Source organism: Cervus canadensis, chromosome 8 (assembly GCF_019320065.1).
Source record: "Cervus canadensis isolate Bull #8, Minnesota chromosome 8, ASM1932006v1, whole genome shotgun sequence".
NCBI classification, from domain to species: Eukaryota; Metazoa; Chordata; class Mammalia; order Artiodactyla; family Cervidae; genus Cervus; species Cervus canadensis.
In genome coordinates, this window is record NC_057393.1 from 44,235,083 (window position 1) to 44,261,408 (window position 26,326).

The following is a 26,326-nucleotide window of genomic DNA, read 5'->3' on the forward strand; positions in this document are numbered from 1 at the left end:
GATTACTTCCAATTTCAATAAACATGTAATTTTGGTTTGCTGTATTCCTAATTTACTAAATTATTATAGTGGCATATTTTGCCTTAACAGATTAAGGTGTTTTTAAACATAACTTTCCTGAAACAAATAATCACTTAATGCAAAAGTTTGGGTAACTCAGAAGTATCTTTTAAGCATAACTTTCCCTCATACATTAGGAACAAATTACTGAAAGTGAGACACAGAATTTAAAAAAAAAAATCATGTTTACTGGACTATTTTTTTTTAATTGAATGAAAGATTTCTTAAATTCTACAAAAGTTTCACACAGATTATTTTCTATAATCCCATCAGTTCAATTCATTTCAGTTCAGCTCAGTCATGTCTGACTCTTTGTGACCCCATGGACTGCAACACACCAGGCTTCCCTGTCCGTCAACTCCTGGAGCTCGTTCAAACTCATGTCTGTTGAGTCAGTGATGTCATCCAGCCATCTCATCCTCTGTCATCCCCTTCTCCTTCTGCCTTCAGCCTTCCTCAGCGTCAGGGTCTTTTCCAATGAGTCAGTTCTTCACATCAGGTGGCCAAAGTATTGGAGTTTCAGCTTCAGCATCGGTTCTTCCAATGAATATTCAGGACTGATTTCCTTTAGGGTTGACTGATTTGATCTCCTTGCAGTCCAAGAGATTCTCAAGAGTCTTCTCCAACACCACAGTTCAAAAGCATCAATTCTTCAGTGCTCAGCTTTCTTTATAGTCCAGCTCTCACATCCATACATGACTACTAGAAAAACCATAGCTCTGACTAGATGGACTTTGTAGGAAAAGTAATGTCTCTGCTTTTTAATATGCTGTCTAATCAAACTGATCACATGGACCACAGCCTTATCTAACTCAATGAAACTATGAGCCATGCCATATAGGGTCACCCAAGATGGACAGGTCATGGTGGAGAGTTCTGACAAAACATGGTCCACTGGAGAGGGAAATGGCAAATCACTTCAATATTTTTGCCTTGAGAACCTCATGAACGGTATGAAAAGGCAAAAAAAAAAAAAAAAGATATAATTCCATAATGACCCATTTTTCCCCTTCTACTCCTACATTGCCCTTCTTTCCTTCCCCATCTCCAGTGGTAACCACTAGATTGTTCTCTATATCTGTGAGTCTGCTTCTTTGGTGTTTTTTAGCTTTTTTCAACTATATAAAACTACTGTCATATATATGCTATCTGTAATGGCTCCACTTAAATTTTCTGATTCTTTTAATAGATTTGATCCTTTTGGAATCTGAAAATGTCTCATTTCAGAATACAGGTATGAGGATAGTTGCCAGGATCATTAGCATTCTTTCAAATCTCTCCCCTCTCTCTCACATTTAGTTGAAACTAGCAAGTTAAAATATGAATGATAAAAATTCAGCCCTCACTCGCAGCGGAGCCGGCGGACGCGGCTGGGCCCCTGACCCTCTCCCGGGCCATGGCCGGCAACGTGAAAAAGAGCTCTGGGGCCGGGGGCGGCGGCGGCTCCGGGGGCTCTGGCGGCCTGATCGGGCTCATGAAGGACGCCTTCCAGCCGCACCACCACCACCACCACCACCACCTCAGCCCCACCCGCCGGGGACCGTGGACAAGAAGATGGTGGAGAAGTGCTGGAAGCTCATGGACAAGATGTGACAGAGATAAAAGAAATGGGGAATGTTTAAATGGACCGAGGAAGGAACTTTCCTCCACATCTAGCGCTGGCTCAAGTTTTTCTCTTCCAAAACATTGGATGGGATCCATTGCTGGTGCTGAGATATGCACTGATTAAACCACAAGTTCTGGTTATAACCTTTATCTTCGAAGAGATACGTTGACCGAGTGGGTTAAGCAGCAGATTCTGACTCCTTCCAGAACTTCCTCCTCACACACACTGCTTTTCGTTGGGTTCTACTTTGTTTTGGTAATAGACCCTGACTCCTTATTACAGAACCTGACTTTAAAATTGTTAGATGAACTGCTTTGATTTGTTTGAATTGCTTTTTTTGTTTTGTTTTTTTTTTAGCAAGTGTGAAAAATAACTTCACTTTAAGCTTGGCATTTGACAGAATTTTACTTCCTTATAGTATGTCTGTATAATGAAAGATAGTAGTTAGTCCCAAGTCTAACGGTTTGTTCCAGAGCATTCAATTTTTCCTTGCTGTTTTTCAACATTTATCAATAACTGATTTTTGCAAAATTCAGTCTGCAGATGAAAGATGGTTAGAAGGATCAGGCGTATATTGTAAGAGAATGGTGTTATTTCCGCCACAGTAAAATTGGTTTTCTTTGGTTCCTCTCTGAGCCTAGGTTCCTCTTCTGTAAAGTTTTTCATGGATTGCTTTGGACTAGAAACAGCTAATAAAAGTGATTATGAAGCACTTGGCAGATATAAATGTGCTGTAGAAATACTTAATAAGTCCTCTGTGTGAATTAGCGCTCCTGTAGTGCATACCAGTGGCTTCCGAAGCTACTTTTTCAGGGCTGGTTTTTCTCATGTTAAGTAATTGGTATTGTAATTACTGTTATAATGCTAATTTCATTCTTAGAAATTGCAGTAAAACCATTACAGAAAGATAGGCAGTTAAGGGAATTTTAAGTGCATTGATACTTTAAAAAAATATATTGAATATATTCAAAATCTGAAGATTGTAGGTTTGCATTTTGGGGATTTAGAGTTGATTTAAAAAGTTTCTCCTTGAATTTGCATTTCTAATTAGTTTCTCATTTGAGACACATGTATCAAACTGCAGTATATCAAGATTGTATTGATTAGAGACTTCTCCTTAAAAATAAAACTTTTTGTAAAACTCAAAAAAAAAAAAAATTCCATAGGTACTCTACTTATGACCAATTTAAACGATTTTCAAGTTTAACCTTGTCATTGTAATTTTCAACAAACACATGGTTTTAGACCAAAACTTATATACAGTTGACCCTTGCACAACATGGATTTGAACTACAGAGGGCTCAGTTAAAGCCAGTGACTGAGGCTGGGTCAGACTTAGATTAGCAACCAGTAAAGTGGTCTTTAAAACACAAGGTCTATTTACATTACTTCTATAATGTTATGTTATTGCTGCTTTGGTGAACTAACATTTATTGACCAATTATGATTGTCCAGGGGCTGTGTAAATACTTTTCATACATAATCTTATGTCATCCTTTCTATGGAGCAAGTTTTATTGCTATTAATTTATAGGTGCAGAGATGGAGGCTCAGAGAGATCAGTGATTGACTAACAATCATAAAGATGTGTGTTAGTTGTTCAGTAGTGTCTGACTCTGTGATCCCATGGACCGTAGCCCACCAGGCTCCTTCATCCGTGGGATTTTCCAGGCAAGAATACTGGAGTGAGTTGCCATTTCCTTCTCCAGGGGATCTTCCTGACCCAGGGATAGAATCCAGGTATCTCACATTGAGGGCAGACTCTTTACTGTCTGAGCCACCAAGGAAGCCCTCACATCATAAAGATAGTTGATAGCAAAATTGGGTAGATATCACGCTAAAACCTATATTATAATCACTGCATTCAATATGTCAGATTAAGTATCAGAGCTAAAATTCCAGTGAAAACAACACTGAAATCTAGATAATAGGGAAAAGAGTATGTCAAGGCTATATATTGTCACCCTACTTATTTAACTTATATGCAGAGTACATCATGAGAAACGCTGGGCTGGATGAAGCACAAGCTAGAATCAAGATTGCTGGGAGAATTATCAATAACCTCAGATACGCAGGTGACACCACCCTTATGGCAGAAAGTGAAGAACTAAAGAGCCTCTTGAAAGTGAAAGAGGAGAGTGAAAAAGTTGGCTTAAAACTCAACACTCAGAAAACTAAGAGCATGGCATCTGGTCCCATCACTTCATGACAAATAAATAGGGAAACAGTGGAAATAGTGACAGACTTTATTTCTGGGGCTCCAAAATCACTGCAGGTGGTGATTGCAGCCATGAAATTAAAAGACACTTGCTCCTTTGAAGAAAAGTTATGAACAACTTAGCAGCATATTAAAAAGCAGAGACATTACTTTGCCAACAAAGGACCATCTAGTCAGAGCTATGGTTTTTCCAGTTGTCATACATGGGTGTGAGAGTTGGACTATAAAGAAGGTTGAGCACCAAAATATTGATGCCTTTGAACTGTGGTATTGGAGAAGACTCTTGAAAATCACTTGGACTGCAAGGAGATCAAACCAGTCAACCCCAAAGGAAATCAGTCCTGAATATTCATTAGAAGAACTGATGCTGAAGCTGAAACTCCAATACTTTGGCCACCTGATGTGAAGAACTCACTCATTGGAAAAGACCCTAATGTTGGGAAAGATTGAAGGCAGGAAGAGAAAGGGACAACAGAGGATGAGATGTCTGGATGGCATCACTGACTCAATGGACATGAGTTTGCATAAACTCTGGGAGTTGGCGACGGACAGGGAGGCCTGGCATGCTGCAGTCCATGGGGTTGCAAAGAGTTGGACACTACTGTGTGACTGAACTGACTGACTGAACTGAAAAGATCTTAATAATTTTTCCTAAACATATCAAGGAGATAGGAAGAAAATAAGTATGAAGGTCGAAAACCAAATGAAAACAAGAATCTAGACAGTTTAGTACTGATAGTAAGTTCACTTACAGGGTTTCTGTTGATCCAAGTGAACTTAAAGTTTTATTTATGAGGTCTTGAGTGTCTCAGAGAATAGGAGGCAAGATCCAAGGCCCACTCATAGATGTGAGTCTAATAAGACTCCACTCTGAAGAATGCTAAATTCTCATTTTAAAGGTGAATAAGAAATTCATCTCTCCTTTCCAGCCACCACTGTCCCTGCCACAAAAGAAAACTGCCTGGTTTAAACCTTGATGTTGAATGAAATGGATAAAAAACAGAAAGCAAAGAAACCCAAACTTTATTGAGACTCAATCTATAACCAACACAAGCCTTCATCAGAATTTTCAGCCTTTATTCACACACAACTGATTTCCTCAACTCAAGGATAAATCATAATGTTATCAATTTTTAAATTCAGTGGTCCTGAACTGTACCTGAATAAATAGATGAACCACAACTGATAATCTGATTTTTAATGATAGCCTAGCTTTCTCACAGAAGCAACCACTTTTTCAAAAAAGTTACCTACAATCTATGCTTCAAGTAATTCTAACAAATAAATTCCAAGAAAGAGGAAAAGTTAGAGTCAGATAATTCTCAAAATGAACTGGAAACCAAGTATCATGAAAAGAGAGTCCAATGAGATAGAAAATCAAAGTCATACCCACAAAGGCTTTAGATATCTGAATTAGGAAAACAGTATAATGTAAATGTTCAATATGTTTCATTAAATAATAGAGATTTTTCAAATATAAATAAAATGAGAATAGTTGAACATAAGTAAAATGTATCTTCTAGAAGTAAAAAAAAATAACAAATTAAAAAATGATAGATGAAGTTGTTAGAAGCTTATGCATAGGGCACAAGAGTGTTAGTGTACTGAATGAAGAGCAAAAATTAGGTTTCATGAATTCTAGAGAACTAAGAACCAGATTGGAAGGAAACACTTTGTCTAAGATATTGTTAGTGAACTAAAGTATAGATAGAGTAAAATAGCCAAGAGGTATGTTTTTAAATAAATAAATCATTAGGAATACAATCTGCATTGTTTCCATAAAAACTGAAAAACATTCATAGAAATAGTCTATGAAAGGGAAAAAAATAAAAATTATAAATCTATTCCATCATTTTTTTAGATTGTAATAAGGGGACATCTAACAAATTTGGCTAAACTAACATTGAAAAATTAAATCTGATCTATTGTGAAAATTCTAAATGAATCAAATTTACTAAAGAATCAATGCCACTTTATTTATTCCATCAGCTCCTTTATAATAAAAAAATTATACTGGGTTACTGACACAGCCATTATTATCTGGAAGAGGTACACTGGAAGATTTGATTCACTAACTTTTGTGAGTTTCTTTTTATGAGCAAAATCAGGAAAGTTATGCCTAGAATTGTTTTTAAAAATGAAAGTCAGAAATTAATATTATAATTATACTTGCTGTAATTATATCTTTAAATGAAAACTGGGACACAGAAAACCACTTAGGCATTTCTAAGACCTCATCTGGAAAGTTTAATGCACACAGGTGGCCAACATTAAGAGAAAATCACCAAATAATTGCTTCTATCATACAGGGGAGTAGGTGAGCACATTAATTTTCTCACAGCCTAAATAACTGTTCCCCTCTGTTGACTAAATGAATACTATGGATGCAGAAATATTAGTAGAATAATTAGTGATGTCCAGAGAACTTTGAAAGCCCATTAAAGTCCAATGATGCTAACTTTAACTTTTGCTTCTCAATTAGACCCCGTTTTAACATTTAACACTGAAGGCTTACTCTCCCTGAAATTAGAGTGTAAATATTTTACATTGTTGGGGTAAAAATGCTGAAATCTCACATTGCCACCAAGAATGTCAGCATGTCAAGCTGTGTTTGCAAGGGACAAAAAGAACAGAGCTTTGACTTAGACTAGTTGAACTTGGCTTTTGTATTTTTAGGAACTATAAAGAAACCTTCACTTTAAAGCCCTTAAAATCTATATGCCCAACATATGCTAAATATAAATAAGGAAAATGTCAGATAGGTTAATGTATTTAGAAGGCTATTTAAGACTTCTGTAAAAGCAACAGCAAAAAAGAGATAAACAATTTTTTTAAGATTTTAAATAAGAAAGCTTAGTATTTTATTTTTTTATAAGAATGTCAAAAAAAGGACCACAGTCTAAAAAAATAATTCTTAATTTCAATAAGGGCATTGATCCTTTAAGTATAATGTAATACAGAGACAGTCTAATGAGTAAATCACAACTCAATGTAGAAACAACTGCCTAAATATGATTTTTTGTCATATCATGCAACACAGTATTACAGAATTTTCAGGGGTTTATTATTATTTTATTATAGCTAGAAACTGCCAAAATTTTCACAAAAGTTAAAGAGTGGTACCAAATAACACACAATAATATCTATTTGAAAAATTAAATAAAGAAATTGAAGATTAGCAAACTATTCCTTTTATATTTTTTAGTTATACACTGAAACATTCTGTATTACAGGAAGCATGAAAGTACAAAATAATAATGTCTTGCATTTACATAATAATTGAAGCATTTTTTTCAGTTTTAGTTCCATTCCCTTGTAAAATATTTTGGAAAATAAATATTATCTCAAAAATAATTTGTTCTTTTCCTCATCATTGCTAATATAATGTGATCATATATTCTTCAATGATGCTTTGAAATGAACTCTGAAATCATTTTTTCTAACTTCTCACTCATGTGGAAAAGAAAGAAATTGCAGTCTACTCAATAGACATAGTATCAAAAGAAAATACATGCACAATTTGAGCCCTCTATTTAAGAGAGGAAACTAGCTTTAAAGTTGACTTTGGATTTAAAAAAAAATGCTGTGGATTTTTACTGAAAACTCACATATTAAAATTTTAAGAAATTTGTATTTTTGTAAGAATTCTATAGTTGCAAATCCTAAATCCTTCAGCACTCAAAGAAAATTTAACGACATACTCATTACCTCAAGCTTTCTGGTTCTTTCTTAGTTCCATTACATTCAATCAATTCAAACCAAATTTAGTATCTTCTCAGCTCTCACCGTCTAGTCCTTCCTCTGGCTACCATAGTTGTTCCTCCTCTGTCTTCTCTTTGCATGGTTAAGCGCATTAGCTCATGTGGATTGACTGAGCTAAAAATCTCAGTAGGGTCTTCACCTGTCTTATCCCATCCCTTCCTTTTCTACTCCCAGTCCATCAGCAAGCCCAATGAGTTCTACTCTGAAATATTTCTCACTTCAGCGACTATCCATCAAGCTGACATTGCCCAATTTCAGGCTCTCCTGTTTCATTTTTAAATTCAACAATAGCTTAAAAATGAATGATGGCTCCCACCTCCTAGAAGATGAAATTTAAGACAAGTCCATGAAATATTCCCAGTCTAATCCCAGTTTAACATTCCATTTTCTTGCTCTATATTTACTCTGCTTATATTTCTCCAAAATCAAGCACATTACCTACTGTTTTTTTTTCCTTCTGAACAATTTATGTTCTTTCATGATTCCAGTCCTTTGCACACATAGCTTCTTATTGCTTAAAATGTCTTATGTCTGCTAGGCCATATTTACTCCTGAACTACACTATTGCACTTGTGTGTATAGGCATGTACACACACATATATTGAATAAATGCAAAGTTGATTAATGTACTAAAACAGGTTTTTTTTTGTACTAAGACTGCTTTTCTGAAGGCTATCCCCTAGGGAGTGTTGCATGTTTTCAGCAGTATATTTTATATATTTTTAGTATACTTTTTACCTTGGCATATTCTAATATTTAATTGTGTCTTCATTACACATAAAATTTGTTTCCATTTATATCTTTTATTCTGGGATAATGTCCAGTAAATGGTCAAATAATATTTGGCTCAAATATCAGTAGAATATCAGAGATTCGTATTTAGAAGTGATGGATATGCTTGAGTCTACCACTTAATCACTATATGAACCTGGGCAAACAACTCTCTAGGGCTTAGTTCCTCATTATAAATGAATAAAATAGGACATGCTGAATAGGGTGGCTGTGACTATTCACTGAGGTACAAAATGCAGGGCCTGGTACGAACAATCAAGTTTAGTTATGGTTCTTCTATATTCTTACCATCTTTGCTATGAATACTCTGGAGCTTTTCAGCTTATCTCTTCTGTTTCTTATTACCTCTTGTACATTGAAAAACACATTACTTTCTATCTTTTGCACTTGGCTATATATTCATTGGGAACAGGGCTATTTTCTAATTCATCTTTGTATTTCATAATCCCCATTGGCCAATGCCACTACTTTAAAATTTTAAATTTAAAGTATATTTTTTGCTCAATCCTTTTGAACATAATTTTTAAAGGTGTTTTTGTCCTCATCATTAGATGACTTAACACAGTATGTCCTTCATTTGTGAATTAATTTGGACCACTTGTTCCACAAAAAGATTTGAGTATCTTTTTGTTTAAACATCATGACATTTATTTTTACAATATTAAGGCAGAATTAATGTTAAAAGTTACATAACAGCACTTTTAATTAAAGCAAAAAGGTTTAGCATATGAATAATGTATAAGAAACCTACTTGTCCTTCAATTACTAACTCTAATATAAAGTCAGGGGATAGCCAAGCATTTCAAAATTAAATCTGAATGTTTAACTCTATTCATTTTATTTGACAATGTTTTATTGCCTATCTAATAAGAAACTAACAAGCTCAAACAAAAAGCTTTACTATAAGAAGAAAAACCTTAATTGTCACTTTACAGGAAAAAAAGTATATCAAGGGAAAATATAATTCTATTTATAAACCTTTTACTTTGGAAAATAAATTGAGAACTTTAAAAAAAACATTGAATTTAAAGTGCTGTGATAAAACTAATGGACACCAAAAGAAAAGCTTTTTGAATTGTTCAAGTGACACTAAAGTAAAGAAGAGTGTATTTACAGATTGCAATGGTGCTATTTGCACATGGGACGGCAATAAAACCTGTCTCCTTGAATATATATGTTGAAATATTTTAACATGAAAAACACTTTCAACAAAAGAAGTTGGTCTCTGAAATGTTCTCCATTTAATGTTCTTGGTAGTGTTTTAGAACTCTTTCTCTCCACACACACACACATATATACACAGGTACATATATATGTATATTTTTCTATTTTATAAAATGATGAATTTTATGTTCATATCTCCCATATAACAAGTTTGCTAAGAAAAAAAAAAAAAACAGCTGTAATGCCAAACTAAAATACCTATAAAATAGTCTTTGTTGAATGAAATTCTGAAGTGAATTGGCCCCCAAAAAATATAAAACATAGTGGCCAACATTAAAATTTCATCTAGAGATTATACAGCAAAGGGTTAGTATTTAGAAAGCTTGTTTTTGTAACAGCTTTATTCTTTGAGAAACATGGATAGGATGGTGTAAATTTATCAACCTAATTTTGCAAAATTATTAAAGTATCTTTATTTTCACTTCTATTCTCCTTTATAAAAATTCCTAAGTCATTTCTGTCTAATTATTCTTACTCTGTTATTTGTAAATGTAAAAAGTAATAAATGGTTTATAATTATTTATAATGTGCCTAATATATGAAATATTTTATTACTTCTTGCTTAGTAGAGAAATACCAGAAAATGCAAATTAATAAAGGAATATTAAAACCTCTACAATGTCATCCACTTATTGTTATTATTAATATCTTTATATATGCCCTTTTGGGCTTCCCTGGTGTCTCAGAAGGTAAAGAAGCCATCTGCAATGTGGGAGACCTTGGTTCGATCCCTGAGTTGGGAAGATCCCCCTGGAGCAGGGCACAGCAACCCACTCCAGTGTTCTTGCCTGGAGAATCCCCAAGGACAGAGAAGTCTGGTGGGCTACAGTCCATGGGGTCACAAAGAGTGACATATGCCCTTTTATATTTACAATGTATATACAAAGTATATATCTATTTATACACACACATACACATATATACAGACTGTATATACAGACACACATATATACTTTCTGTAACCAAAGGCAAGCCATCTTTGTGACTTTATAACCTAGTATTCTCAGTCATTAATCAGACATTCAGAATTTTCTTTATTTCAAACAAAAGAGAGAATATCCAGATAAGCATAACATTAAGAGTAGGATAAAAGTTATGATAATCAAATAAAATTATTAACAAACAGAAAAAAAAATCTATAAATTGTTTTAAAACCACCACAGAGAACATGAAGGTTAAAGTTTGAAAGACATTGAAAGTGAAAGTGTTATTCCCTCAGTCAAGTTCGACTCTTTGTGAGCCCATGGACGGTAGTCCACAAGGCTCCTCTGTTCATGGAATTCTCCAGGCAGCAATACTGGAGTGCATAGCCATTCCCTTCTCCAGAGGATCTTCCCAACCCAGGAATCGAACTCAGGTCTCCTGCACTGCGGGGAGATTCCTACTGAGCCACCAACAAAAACTAGATAGCATTTATTCGTAATAAAATTGCTAGCTTTTGTTTGTGTGTTCATATGTTTGCTTTGGCCAAAAAATAGCACTGGCCTACCTGTCTTTAACCTAATTGCCTTTGGCTAGCTTGCTCTAATCTAAATAGTTCTTTAGCCAATGAAGAACTGGCACTGGCAATGACTGAAGTCATTAAATGTAGGTTGACTGTCAGCACTGAAAGAGAGTAATGAATAGAAGATTATACTCAAGAAAGATCTAGGAAAACATGAAAAATAATCTGAAGGTTGTAACCAGTGTCCTTCTTGAGGCTAAGCACTTTATGAATAGAATATCATTTAATTTTCTTAACTCTGATAGGCAGAAAGAAATAAATTCATTCTGTAAATGGCATTCCAAACCGTAGAGGACCCGGTTATTGCTCTTTGGTCACTAAGTCCTGTTCAACTCTTTGTGATCCCATGAACTACAGCCTTCCAGGCTCCTCTGTCCATGGGATTTCCCAGGCAAGAAAAGTGGAGTGAGTTGCCATTTCCTTCTCCAAGGAATGTCCCTCACCCAAGGATTGAACCTGTGTCTCCTACATCAGCAGATGGATTCTTTACCACTCAGCCATGAGCAAAGCCAGAGGACCTGCTAAATAAACTCAACTCAAACAGTTGATGAGCAAAACCTTTCATCTTTGACCCTATGTCTCATGTAGGATTTGCCATCAGACTTGTACCTAGAGAAGTATGTGGTGAAGATTATTCCTAGCTCCTTGCTACAGAGACAGATAGCCCCTGTACTAAACCAATAAATTTCATTAAAAATTGCATTTAACAGTTCTCATTTTTTTCCCTTCTGTGAAGATACTACCAGGGTTCAGTAGGAATTAAATTAAGACAAGTAGCTTCATCCCCACATCTCTCTTTCAGAATAAAGCAGAACACAAACACTGGCAGGAAATGGAGTTGTTTATGCCCTTATCCTGGTCTTGCTGCTCCGTTAAATGACATGCTAAAAGAGAATTCAATATTTTAATTGCATTTGGTGTTAATCAGATCCTTATAAATGTAGGTGAGATTACACATTTTCATTGTGTCCTTTTCCTTTTCTCATTAGTTATCCCTAATTTCCATGATTATTAACATAACACTGATATGCTCAGGAGGTGCCAGAAAAGATTATGTGTCATGTTGTGATTCATTAAAGCCAGAGAAATGACTGTTTCATTTTTCAACTTTTTAACAGATAGTTCATTTTATAATATTGAAAGATAAATTTTTGCTGTTCAGACTTTTCTATTAATACTTTTTCTTTGAAAAATAGTATTTTTTGACCACATCTATCTCTAAGGGGGGAATTTAAGGGATTTCTTTAAGACTCTGAAATTGATAGTCTTTTTGAATTTGGGATTTTTTTTTTTTTAAGATGACTTTAGTGCCCTCTTACAGAAAAAGACTATTTTAAAAATTTTACAGATTTCTTGATTATACTTCTATTTTTTTCTGTGAGAACTTCAAGACTCTGCCACTTCTCATACATATGTTAATTGCTGAAGATAAGCTCACCCAGTTTTGTGGTTTGCTATCATATGGTATGATAAGGACAAGAACACAAAAAAAATCAGTATGGCCTTTTTAAAAAAATACTTTTTTAAAAGAATAATCTAGAATGTATTGAAGTTACTATATTATAACAAAGTCAGATCACTCATTAATTTAAATAAAAATACATGATCCTCATCCTACAAAGAGATAATTCTAAGTCTAACTTGAAGTTGAATCTCAGTGACTAAACAGCAGTAGCAACAGCAATCAATAAGTATCTACTTGGAAGCTATGTACCTAATATCATATTATACCAAAGATAAGGTTACTGACCTCACAGAATATATGAGTCATTAGTAATCAATCAATAGCCTAGTGATTGTCATAAAATATTGAGGAATACTGGAAAACTAACAAATTTCTATGCACATTATTTATCTTGCCCTTCTGAGAGACTTGGAGAATTAGATGAGATTAGTTGGGAAAAGGGGTCTCAGTTTGTCCAGAAAATCTTCCAAATCCAACATAGTTCTGGGCTAATCAGAGACTAAAGAAACTGTATAAGAAGTAGGTTTGGAAGTCAAGCAGTCTTATCTTAAATTAGCATGTTTTAGTCAAAAGTATGGAATTCATGATTAGCAGTCAGTTAGAAATTCCTGTAATGTCCTCTGATGCCAAATGACCACTAACATCCTATTTACTATTATGATGATTCCTTAATAAGAGGTAGAAGGCATATAGACTATTGACAGCTATAAAATAAATTGTAATCCAATGCCTATGATCTCTAAATCTTTTTTTCTTAACTATAAGAACTCACTGAATCAAATAAATGCTAATTAAAACAAATGTGGTATACAGAAAACTGAGGTAAAATACCTCTTCCAAGCGCTCCCCCTGTGGCTCAGCTGGTAAAGAATCCACCTGTAATGCAGGAGACCCCAGTTCAATTCCTGAGTTGAGAAGATCCCCTGGAGAAGGAAACAGCAACCCACTCCAGTATTCTTGCCTGGAAAATTCTATGGATAAAGGAGAATGGTGGGCTATAGTCCAAAGAGTCACAAAGAATTGGACATGACCGAGTGACTTCACTTTCACTTTCACCTGAAATTTACACAGTATTTTAGGTTCAATTAGAAAAAAGAAAAAAAATTCAACCAGCAACAAGCAAAATTTCTCTATGGGCTTCCCTTGTGGCTCAGCTGGTAAAGAATCTGCCTGCAACATGGGAGACCTGGGTTTGACCTCTGGTTTGGGAAGATGCCCTGGAGAATGGAAAGGCTACCCACTCCAATATTCTGGCCTGGAGAATTCCATGGCCTGCATAGTCCATGGGGTCGCAAAGAGTCAGACATGACTAAGCGATTTTCACTCACTCACTCAAGATACCTCTAATTACATAGGAAATGTATAAAAGGATTGATTATTTAAAGAGAAGAATCATTTTCCCAGTAGCACCACTGAAGAATGATATATTCATGAACCTGGGCCATCTTCTCCAATGAATACTGGGGACCTATTACTGGTCACAACCAACCAATTTCCATTCTGGTTTGAAAGGCTGCTACAAACCGCTGAAATTCCTCCTTGAATAGGGAGCAACTCCTATTATGCTATTAATAGATTCCTTTCTCCTGGTGTCCTGTGGGTTTATTTCAATGCTGCCAACAACTGTTACTCATCCTCCATGTGACAAAAGATTCAAATTATAGCTCAGATTCACATTAGCTAACATTTCAGTAATCATATCAATTTCTTTTTCACCAACAGATTTCTTAATTTTATCAATATAGTTAGCTTCTTTGTGACTAAACACTTTGTGGGTTCTATTTTGCAAAACAATCTTTGTCCTTCTTCAGTACCAGCTGTGCCCCAAACCTTTAAGCCATTAGCTCTAACTGTTTGGCATGCTGCTATTCCAACTCCTCCACTAGCCCCATGAACCAGAACACTTTCTCTAGCTTGCACATGGGCACTGAGGAGCAGAGCTCAAAAAAAGCAACAAAATATGGGCTACCAATGGCAGCTCCTTGTTTAAAACTCATTTTTCTGGCAGTTTGTAAACAGTGTGATCTGCTGCCAGAGCATAATCTGCAGAGTCCCCAGAGATCATACTGGTAGTGAACATTCTGTCACCTTTCTTGAAAGCAGATGTAGTCTCTCCAACAGCTTCTATTATTCTAGCCACATCTAAGCCAGGATTATAGGGTAGAAATGGTTTTCTACTCTAAGTACCAGAGTGAATATATGTGTCCACTGGGTTTATACCACATACTTGAACTTAGAATAGAATCTGGTGGTCTTTCAGAATTGGTATGGCAATATCTGAATAGAATTTTAGCACTTCTGGTCTACCAAATTCAAAAACTCTAGTATCTCTCATCAACTTCTGTCCAGTCTCTATGGTGACCTAGATACTGGTTGTAGAGCAGGAAATCAAAATTTGCTCGTTTAATTTCCATGGGAAAAAAAGGGGGTAAAAGATCTTTTTAGAAACTCTTCGCTGGATAAGCTGATACTGGTACTACCTGATGGCTGAAATTTCTCCTAGCTATGCTGTAGGCTTTGTTTCTCAGACTTCACATCTGTATATATATAGTTTTTTGTTTTTTGTTTTTTCTCTTAAATTTGCTATGGCTTCCTGAAGGGGAAGTATTAAGCCACTGACAATTACTGACAAAATACACACAAAAATGCTTCATAATGCAGTGTGAAGATAATGTGTGCTCAGTTGCTCAGTTATGTTCCACTGTTTGCGACTCCATGGACTGTAGCCCACCAGGCCCTCTGTCCATGGGATTCTCCAGGCAAGAATACTGGAGTAGGTTGCCATACCTTCCTCCAGGTATTGAACTTGTATCTAGTGGCAAGCAGGTTCTTTACCGCTAGTGAGATGTGATGCTTACAAATCCTCATAAATCCAGGTTGCTTTCTTCATTATGTTTTTGATAAATATATAGATTTCAATATTGAAACTTTATGTTTATGACTTTTCTTTCTTATTCATTTACATGGAATTTCATAATCTTGGGATTTATGAAATTCATATTCATAATATTTGATTAAACTTTAATCAGTATCAACTCAAATGAAAAGTTCCCTAGTTCCCTTAGTCATTTCTGCTATCATAGAAGGAGCAGAGGTATTTCTATTCTGTTCATTTCCTGCCTACAGATGTGATTTTTTTCTTTTTCTATTTTGTACTTTTGGTCTCAGTCTCATCCCACCCTCTAATTTTAGCTCTAACCAGGAATAGTAAACTCACAAAAAATCCCTCCCTCAAAAGCAGTTGTCTCAGTATCGCCTGGCCTTGCCCCATTCAGAGTTAGTTACTGAACCCTGCAGTCAGTGTGTTCTGATCTCACCTCTGGGGCTTTCTAGGCCTGGAGAGCATACTGTTTTTCCAGTGATGTTTCTTCTCTGTTAAGCACCTAAATCCTTCCTTCACCTGGTTCATCTAAGACTTCAGTCTGTTTCCTCTCACTTATTCTTCCTACCAGCTTGGATTCCTGATCAGTACCCTATATCATAACACAGCAGTGAGAGTCAATTCCTAGGCAGGTTGATAAGAAGTCCAGTGTCCCCTAGGAGAAGATAGTGGCCTGAGACTCTGGAAGTGGAGATAGGGGTCTGGAATTCTCAAGGGGGAGGAAAGGACAAATATCTTTTTTTTTTCCTCTACATTCCTTAGTCTTAGTTACATAAAACATTTTTTGTTTAAGCTCAGAACTGATGATTACACAACAAACAAACAACTCAGTTTAAACAACTCTGTACTAGGGATTATATAAAAACAATGTATCCTGCTTGAGGACAGTTTCTCCTTCCTGAAACTTTCTGTCTAATCCTATTATCTTAAAATGTAAATTATGGGAGTGGTTCTAGTAAGATCTTGACAACCTTGAGACATTCTTTTGATTTATTGTAACAACTAAAGTATATAACTCGCTTGCTAACACTAGCAAGGGGGGCATTCTCTGTCCCCCTTCTGATGTCTATGTCAGAAGCTTTCTCTGTCCCTTTTCTTACTTTAATAAAACTCTGCTACACAAAAGCTCTTGAGTGATCAAGCCTGGTCCCTGGTCCTGAAGCTAAATCTTCTTTTTCAGAGATCACAAATCCGACATCGTTCACAGTAAGCTATCATCTTGGGGGCTCATCCGGGATCTTCAGGACAAGGTAAGAACATCCAGAGCTCTAGCCTCTCTGCTTTCTCAGTATACACGTTTTCTGCTTTACCTTACCAACTCTATGGTGTGCTTGTGTGAATGAATGAACATGCCCTGTGCAAGCAAGTGATGAGATCTGCTCTGTGGTTTTGTGGTGCCTCGCAATGACTGAAGGCAGCCCCCAAAAGGGAAGCCTTATTGGAGTTTTAACCAACCTGTCAGTGCCAAGAGACACCAACGTCCCTGCGAGGGGAGCAGCCAGAAATGGGAGAAGCATGTGGACTGAACTTGCCTTTCTCAGTCACCTTTTCCTGGTCTCTTTGACCATTTCATAATTGTGTGGGGAACTAGAGCTACTAACTTAACCTGTCGGATCATACACTTTCAAGGGACTTGTGATCTATGCTATTATTGTGTACTTTTACTTAGTTCCCATGTATGGAAGCGCTTAGCCTTGCTAGACTAGGCAAGCCTTGCTAGAAAGTTACTAGGGGCATGTACGGAACGAGGTGGAACTCTAGCTCCAGTAGCATGTTCGGGAACTAGGCGGAACTCTAGCTCCAGGAACGTCTCTCAGGCTAGATCACTCTCTTGGCTGCCTGCCTCAGGGACCAGCGACCTGAAAGTGAGTCTTTGTCACAGCTGTGTCTCCCATCTATGTGGACAGAAGTACTGCTGGTGACCATGAGGTTTTTGAGGACATAGATCGGGAACTGCCCGATCTGGTCACACTGGAAATGCAATGGGTTTCTTCCGTTGATAGCGCTAGCTCTTAGTGGACCAGAGGAGGCTCTCTGATGAATTTTGTCTCACTTCCTTAGATATTTCTTTCTGTATAATCTGTGGAAATGAACTGGAAGGATTGGCCCTAGTAGCCTGAGGACAAAAATCACTTTTTCCTCGCTGGCCAACCCTCCACCACCTCTTTTGCTATACTGGTGTGGTGACACTCAACATCTTGGTTGTTGTTCATCCCTTTATGACTCACCATTTCTGCTGCAGTCAGGACTGTACTCAGGAATGTGCATGGGCACATGTAAGATGGATGCTTCCCTTAGTAGTCATAGCTTGGGAAGCTACTCTGGCAAACCAAACAAAGATCTTGGTGGTAAGAAACTAGAAATCAGTCTGGGATGCCATCAGGTCTATCTATCCCTGGTGCATCTCCACCCCATCTCGTTGGTAGAACTGGAAGGAACGAGTAAGGTGCCTGCGTCAGTAAGGGACAGACTAAGTCTGACCAGGGAAGGAAAGCTTCAGTGGAAGGTCTGTCTATACCCCCATCTAGAGCAGGGAGGGACGCCTCCGGTGGAAAGAAGCCAAGAGTGTGGATGCCGCTTTTTTCTCTGTTACAGATAGGAGCTAGCAGTTCTAAAACCACTCCTTTAAAATGTATTTTAAAAAACAGCTGGGGCAAGTTTGATCCCCAGAGTTTAAAAAGGCATGCCTGATCTTCTTCTGTGATACTGAATGACCACAGTATCCTTTGGAAGACGGGCAATGCTGGCCAGTTGAAGTCTCTCAATTACAATACTGTTTTACAACTAGACTGCTTCCATAGAAAACAAGAGAAATGGGTAGAAGTGACAGATGTGTTGCTCTTTTTCTCTCTGCAAGACACATGCCAGGCTTGTGTCCTAAGGGTGCAGATTTGGGTGTGAAATCTTCAGTTGCCTCCTGTTTTCTTACTTTGCCCCTGTATCAGGGGCTCCCAACTGAACAGTCTGAGAATCAGGGCACCCTTTCAGGAGGGGTTGCCCCAGTTTTGGTAAAAATTCAAACAGTACCAATTGTGGTCAATACTATTGAGAGGATCCAAAAAGTACATAGAAGCCTTTACGGGACTAACTTTACTTTATGAGCTTACTTGGAGAGATATAATGCGTGTCTTGGGACAGACACTGATTCCTGACTCAAAAACTTGAGTTTTGGGGGAGGCTACTACTTTTGGAGATGAATGGCTTGAATGTGAGACAAGGGGAAAGAGGGAACACAAAATAGCCCTCCTTCCTACTGGGAGTCAAACAGTTCCCATAACAGAGCTACTTTGCTGGATTTATTCTTGTAGGACTCAAGTGAGCACGTGCTAAGACTTTATGCTAAGCTGGCTGACATAGAACAGGGAGAGAAGGAAACTCCTGATAAACTCCTAGTATAGACTACAGGAGGCTCTTCACAAGTTTACTGACATTGATCTCAAAATTACAGAGGGAGAAATTATCTTAAAAGATAGATTTCTCACTTAGTTAACTCCAGATATCTGCTCTAAGTTACAAAAACAGATGTATGGACCAAACCAGTCTTTAGATAATCTGTTGCAACTGGCTCAGATGGTATATTATGGTAGAGAATATGAGGAGGAAAATAACAGGAAAAAAGAACCAAGTAAAAGACTGAAGCCCCAACAATGGCTGTTAGACCTGCTCTGAAACAGCTTGAGAAAAATGCCCAGAGGAACCTAGGTGAAAAGAGATGGACTTGTTATTTCTGTGGAAAGGAGGGGCATCTCAAGTGGGATTGCCCTCGGGCATCTAAGCTGCCCCCAGCTCCAGGTCCAGTCTGCAAAGGATCTTAACTGGAGAAGTGACTGCCCTCTGAGGTGTAGGCCCCAGGAGTCAGATTCTCAAGACAATCACGGCTGGAGGTGCCCAGGGGTCCCCACACAAGCTCCTGTCCTAATTACACCTGAGGAAATCCAGGTATTAATAACTGTGGATTTCTTTCGGACACTGGGGCACATTTCTCCCTGCTCCCTAAAGCCCCTGGTCTCCTTTCCTCCAACCTACTACCATACTGTGGCTGTTTGGATGAGCCAAAGATTATTATATCAGTCATCATTTAAGCTACAACTGGGACTCTGTGCTGTTTTCTCATGAGTTTCTAATCACGCCAGAGTCTCCCTCACCCTTTCTGGGGAGGGATATACTGAACAAGGTCCAGGCCTCTATTTTCACAAATATGGAACCCACTTTTTACTGGAACAAACTGTAAATCCTAAAATGTGGACTGATGGAAAAACTTTGGGTTGAGCACAAAATGCTGTTCATATCTTTATCAAGCTCAATGACCCTCACCTATTTTCACATCAAAAGCAGTATTCACTAAAGCTGGAGGTTAATGAATGAGCAAAATCTTACTGTACTGACTTCTTATGATGTAAGTGAGGTCTTCAACTCTATAAAGTTCAGAGCAACAATGCTCCACATTTAAAGCTGCTGTAACTCAAGGGGTGTCAAAAGTTCTAGGAAGAGAATATCACTTACACTGTTCCTGGAGATCCCAATCTTCAGAAAAAGTTGAAAAGGCTAATGGCATTATTTAAAGACACCCATGTAAGCTAACTCAGGAGACACAAAATAGTCGGTTTACATTCTACCTATAGCTTTAATGAGGGCTCAAACTGCCCCTAGAAGAAGGGACTGTCTCTCTGACAGACTGTTTTTGTGCACAGATATTGTCATAGATCCTGACACCTTAAAGTTAAGTATGTGACTCAGCTTTTAGCTTTTCAACAGACATTACCAGGAGATTAACTTCTTACCCAGCCTTTGAGTCAAACAAGCCAGTGTTTGAACCAGGAACTGAGATGGGCCTGAGAATCTATGTGGGTTTGCTTCTGCTGACTCCAAAAGTCCTGAGTCTGCCATTTGATCCTCAAGACAATGCCTTCCTGTCCTGGACATATTTCTATGCCTCATTCCACAGCTGGTCTAATTACTGGGTCTGAGGAGCACTCCCCTCCTCATCAACTTCCCATGGTGAAGACTTCCCATGGTGGGTTTCCCCACTTTAAGGAAAGGACTTTCTTCAACTCTGTGATGACATCTAACAATCCTAAGGTGGACTGATGTAACTATGGACATAATGTGACTTTTAATTTTGATTTTAACTTGGTTTAATGACTATTTTGCCTTACATCTGTAACTGTTTAATGGGGTTTGTTTCTAACCGTCTGAAAGGTTGAAGTTACAAATGGTTGTCCAGGCTCCTAAGAGTGCCACAACCTCCTCCAACTGTTACTTGGATCAGAGACCCTCAATATGAGGGTTAGGAGAATATGTTGCGTCAACAATTTAGGGACCACACCCCTCAACAACAGGAAGTAGTTATGGAGCTAAATCGACACCCCTTTCCCTTGGCAACACAATTCTCCTAAAAGAAAAGAGGGAAATGAGAGAGTCAATCTCTAGGCAGGTTGATAAGAAGTCCGGGGTCCCTGAGGAGGAGATAGGGATCTGGGACTCTCGAAGCAGAGATACCGGTCTGGAATTCTCAAGGAGGAGGAAAGGACAAACGTCTTTTTTTTTCCTCTACCTTCCTTAGTTTTAGTCACATAAAACATTTTTTTCTTTAAGCCAGGAACTGATGATTACACAACAAACAACTTAGTTTAAACTCTGTACTAGGGATTACGTAACAACAATGTATCCTGCTTGAGGACAGTTTATCCTTCCTGAAAGTGAAGTCACTCAGTTGTGTCTGACTCTTTGCAACACCATGGGCTGTAGCCTACCAGGCTCCTCCATCCATGGAATTTTCCAGGCGAGAGTACTAGAATGGGTTGCCATTTCCTTCTCCAGGGGATCTTACTCACCCAGGGACTGAACCCAGGTCTCCTGCATTGCAGGCAGATGCTTTACCTTCTGAACCACCATGGAAGCCTGGTGAAAACCTTCTGGCTAATCCTGTTATCTTAAAAAGTAAATTATGGGAGTGGGTTTAGTAAGATCTTTACAACCTTGAGACATTCTTTTGATTTATTGTAATAACTAGTTAAAGTATATAACTCCCTTGCTAACACTAGCAAGGAAGGCATTCTCTGTCCCCCTTCTGATGTCTATATCAGAAGTTTTCTCTGTCCCGTTTCTTACTTTAATAAAACTCTGCTACACAAAAACTCTTGAGTGATCAAGCCTGGTTCCTGGTCCTGAAGCTAAATCTTCTTCAGAGATCACAAATCCAACATAGTTCACCATAAGCTATCATCAGCAAGGCTTTTGCCTGTGCTCATGTGTTTTGCAAGGGCTTAGCAGTCTGTTTCTTGCCTGTAAATGTGATTACACAATTTTAAGGTCCAAATTTTATCTCTCTGTCTTACAATTTTGAATTCTGAAACCAAGAACCAGATAATCTCATGCTATTTTTCAAACCAACTTGCATTGTCTTCACTAATCCCATCTTTGAGACTCAACCTACCATGTTTGATTACTGGCATTCCTCAAAGCCATCAATAACATGGTGTCCCATCTTCCCAAAATAAGCTTTCCTGCTAAAAATCATAAGAAAACTACATGGCTTTGTTTCACTAAGAAATAAAGTTAGGTAATTCCTTATTATTAACTACACAGAGAAAAATATGAGGTCCTCCACTTTGGCCAGAATTATTTGTATCTTCCAAGAAAAATAGCTTGAATTACCAGAAAGACAAATAACTTTCTCCTTTTTTGCTTTTATGAATTTAGAGCTTTTAAGCATTTAACACTTTATTTTTTAAATTACATATCTAGATAGAATCAGAATCGAGATCAAGAAATAGAGCTTTATCAGCCCCGTGCCCCCCTACCTCCAACCCCCCTGCCAAAAATAATAACTGTTCTGATTAGTTTTTCCTATTTTTGGAGATTATATAAATGGACTTAAAGAAATACTGTGTGGTTTTTTTTTTTTTTTTTGTATGACTTCATTTGCTCACATGTATTAATGTTTGTACTGTTGCTGGACATTGAAATGGTTTGCAGATTTTTGATACTGCAAATAATTAACGTATCTATAAATAGTGGATTTTTGTACATATCTCTTATGAACATCTGTATGCAGTTTTACTCCTAAGGCAAAACATTAGGAGTAGAAATAATGAATAGGGGATATATCTATGTTCACACTTAGGGAAGTGAAGTGAAGTGAAAGTCATTCAGTCTTGTCTGACTCTGCGACCCCACAGACTTTAGCCTGCCAGGCTCCTCTATACATGGAATTCTCCAGGCAAAGATACTGGAGTGGGTGGCCATATACCTCTCCAGGTGGTCGTCCCAACCCAAGGATCGAAACTGTTTCTCCTGTGGCTCCTGCACTGCAGGTGAATTCTTTACCATCTCAGCTGCCAGGGTAAATGATGTCAAACCATTTTCCAAAATACTGTATTAACTTATATATCATCAGCAATATTTGAGAATTCTAGATGTTTTGAAATTTGGTTTTGTCTTTTTTATTTTAGCTATCATAATGAGCATGTGGTGATTTCATATTGTTTATTTTATAATGCCCTAGTAGTTAATAAAATCAGATGCCTCTTTATACAATTTTTGCTGATTTTCGTGTCTTTGCTGCTACTGCTAAGTCACGTCAGTCGTGTCTGACTCTGTGTGATCCTATGGACTGTAGCCTACCAGGCTCCTCCATCCATGGGACTTCCCTGGCAAGAGTACTGGATGGAGTGGGTCTTTATTCAGTGTCTATTCCAGTCTGATTCCTATCATTTTTATCTTGAGCTCTTTGTTTTGCTTTCACTCATCCATTTGATATTGACTTGTAAAAGCCTGTTATGAAAGTGAAAGAGGAGAGTGAAAAAGTTGGCTTAAAGCTCAACATTCAGAAAACTAAAATCATGGCATCTGGTCCCATCACTTCATGGGAAATAGATGGGGAAACAGTGGAAACAGTGTCAGATTTTAATTTTGGGGGCTCCAAAATCACTGCAGATGGTGATTGCAGCCACGAAATTAAAAGATGCTTACTCCTTGGAAAGAAAGTTATGACCACCCTAGATGGCATATTAAAAAGCAGAGACATTACTTTGCCAACAAAGGTCCATCTAGTCAAGGCTATGGTTTTCCAGTAGTCATGTATAGATGTGAGAGTTGGACTGTGAAGAAAGCTGAGTGCTGAAGAATTGATGCTTTTGAACTGTGGTGTTGGAGAAGACTCTTGAGAGTCCCTTAGACTGCAAGGAGATCCAACCAGTCCATCCTAAAGGGGATGAGTCCTGGGTGTTTATTGGAAGGTGATGCTGAAGCTGAAACTCCAATACTTTTTCTACCTCATGCGAAGAGTTGACTCATTGGAAAAGACCCTGATGCTGGGAGGGATAGGGGACAGGAGGAGAAGGGGATGACAGAGGACGAGATGGTTGGATGGCATCACCGACTCGATGGACATGAGTTTCAGTAAACTCTGGGAGTTGGTGATGGACAGGGAGGCCTGGCCTGCTGTGATTCATGGGGTCACAAACAGTCGGACAAGACTGAGCGACTGAACTGAAACTAAACTGTAGCATATCTTAGGGACTATTGGCTTCAGGTGATAATAAAGTCTTTCAAATTATTTTGAATCTCATTGATTGGATTACTGGGATTTTAAGAGGCCATGACTGCCGAGGGTGGGGCCAGGAGGGCAGAATACTGGGAATGAATAAAATGAAGCACCATAAAAAACAGTTGTAAACAAAAAAATTAATGTAGTAACCACATACATTTTCAGGGTCTACTTGATGAGAATATAGTCATATTATTCCTATTTATTAGGATTTATTTTTGTTAAGCCAAACATTTTTGGATCTGCCTTTGAAAAAAAAATTGAAAAGTCTCTCTGTAATTCTCAGATATATAGTGATTTATATACTAACCAATGTAAACTATATTCTCTTTATTTCCATAGTCTTGCTCCAGGCCTGCTGGTTTTCATTAATGTAAATTCATCAGAATTATTAGGGAGAGTCATCCGTTCTTTGTGACTTATTTGAAAATAAATTTTCTTCATAATACATTTTATGGAGATCTAGTACTTTACCCTTCTTATTGACAGTACTAGTAGGTAATTCAAAATTAAAGTATATTTAGAGAAGTATGAATAAAAACATTTTTTAAAGCTCATTTTTATCATTTTTTGCTAAGATTGGTTTTACAGGTCAGCTGTATCAGGTCAGTAGAGCACAAAATCAAATGGAGGTTTAAAATTTTCCAGGAAAATATGACAAAAGTAACACTTATTTGTCTGAATTATCATTGGAATTATATGCAGTCCTCACTTTCAGGAGAATTCTGATTGAGTGTCAGTATTCCTACCAGGTGGTGGAAGATATGGTCCTTGAAACATAATATAGGGATGTATATATAACCATCATATACAATTTCCTATGAAAAAATGTAAGCTTGATTCAAAAGATAATATTCCGCACCCATATCTTGAGTTGTTGGACATTTAATCATCTGAAATACATTTCTAATCTCACTAAAGTGTGATCAGACTTTGAAACAGATAGGCCACCAGCTAATTTAGAAAAGGCAAAATGGCCTGGCAATTCACCAAATACACAATTTTTCTTCATATACATGCCTTTTACAACACATAAAAAGACTTCAAACTTTTTATTTTAAGGAAATTTCCAGTTATGAGAGCTATTTTACTCTACTTTTAAGGACTCAAACTTTTCTCATTCTTAAAACATTTATAACCTGAAAAAAATGGTCCCATTCTTATTTTAAGCAATAAAAAGTCAATTTTTAATTAAGCTAAATTTAAACCAACAAGTGTAAATTGAGTTATTATTATGTGAATAAGATGTCTTTAGATCTCTCTTCTGGACAATAAAAAGACTTTTTGTTGTTGTTGTTGTTTGAAGAGAAGGGAAAGAGGAAAAGAATAAAATATATATTTTAATACAGAATTATTTTATCTGGACAATCCATTTGTGGCTACAAAGATCAATGTGGCCCTGTTCATTTATATTACTAGCAGCAAAACTATAATTTTGTACTTGTCCAGACCAAAGGGCACAAATGTTATACATCAGAAACTGGTGATAGTATTTCATTCATATCTTTCAACTTGTACAGGGGGAAAAAGCAGGTTTCCAATGTATAGACTCTTAGAAACAGAGTAGTTAGTTTGCATGTACCCCACAGAATTCCAATATAGACATAAGATCTTTTCTACTTATACATAAGATACAACAATATAAAAACAGTTAAAGGGAAAGATGACCAAAAATAAAAGTGAAATAGCTCAAGAAAATCACAGAAAACATTAGCATGCCACATTTGTATTATATTTATCTTCTAAAATTGCTAATGATGAACCCAACATTTAACTTTGAGACTGTAGCTGATAAATCAACAGGAAAACATTATTAACTGAACTGTAATCCATTATCATATACGCCTGTTAGGCAAAAATAGGAAAAAAATAATTGTCTTGATATTTGGTTTCTCCAGAGCAGTTAAATCAATGAAAAACTATGACAGACACATAGTGTTCATACAGATATCACCAAATCTAAGCTCCAATTTTGGCAAGAAGGGAAATTACCAGAGAAATGATATGTTATGTCACTCTCAGGGCTGTAATCAAGCCCAGAAGAGTTTAAAGTATATTTTTCTTATCTGAAAATAAATAATGCATTCAAGTATTACATAGAAAGTCTTGATTAAACATGTTAAAAAGCATATATACATGTAAAAATAAATACAATTTCAAACAACAATTTAAGACATTAAGCACAATGTTTCTATAATGTCATTAAGTTTGTGAGAAAGCATGATACCTGCTTAGATAAAATTTGAATTCTAGGAGAGAAAACA

The 26,326-nt window shown here is 37.0% G+C and overlaps 1 protein-coding gene and 1 pseudogene across 1 annotated transcript in view; both read right to left on the reverse strand.

Annotated features, from left to right (window-relative positions):
• Positions 1-26,326, reverse strand: part of PCDH15 (protocadherin related 15) — a 1,286,954-nt gene that overhangs the window by 65,443 nt on the left and 1,195,185 nt on the right. The gene's annotated exons all lie outside the window — the stretch shown is intronic.
• Positions 14,006-17,284, reverse strand: LOC122445992 (annotated as a pseudogene).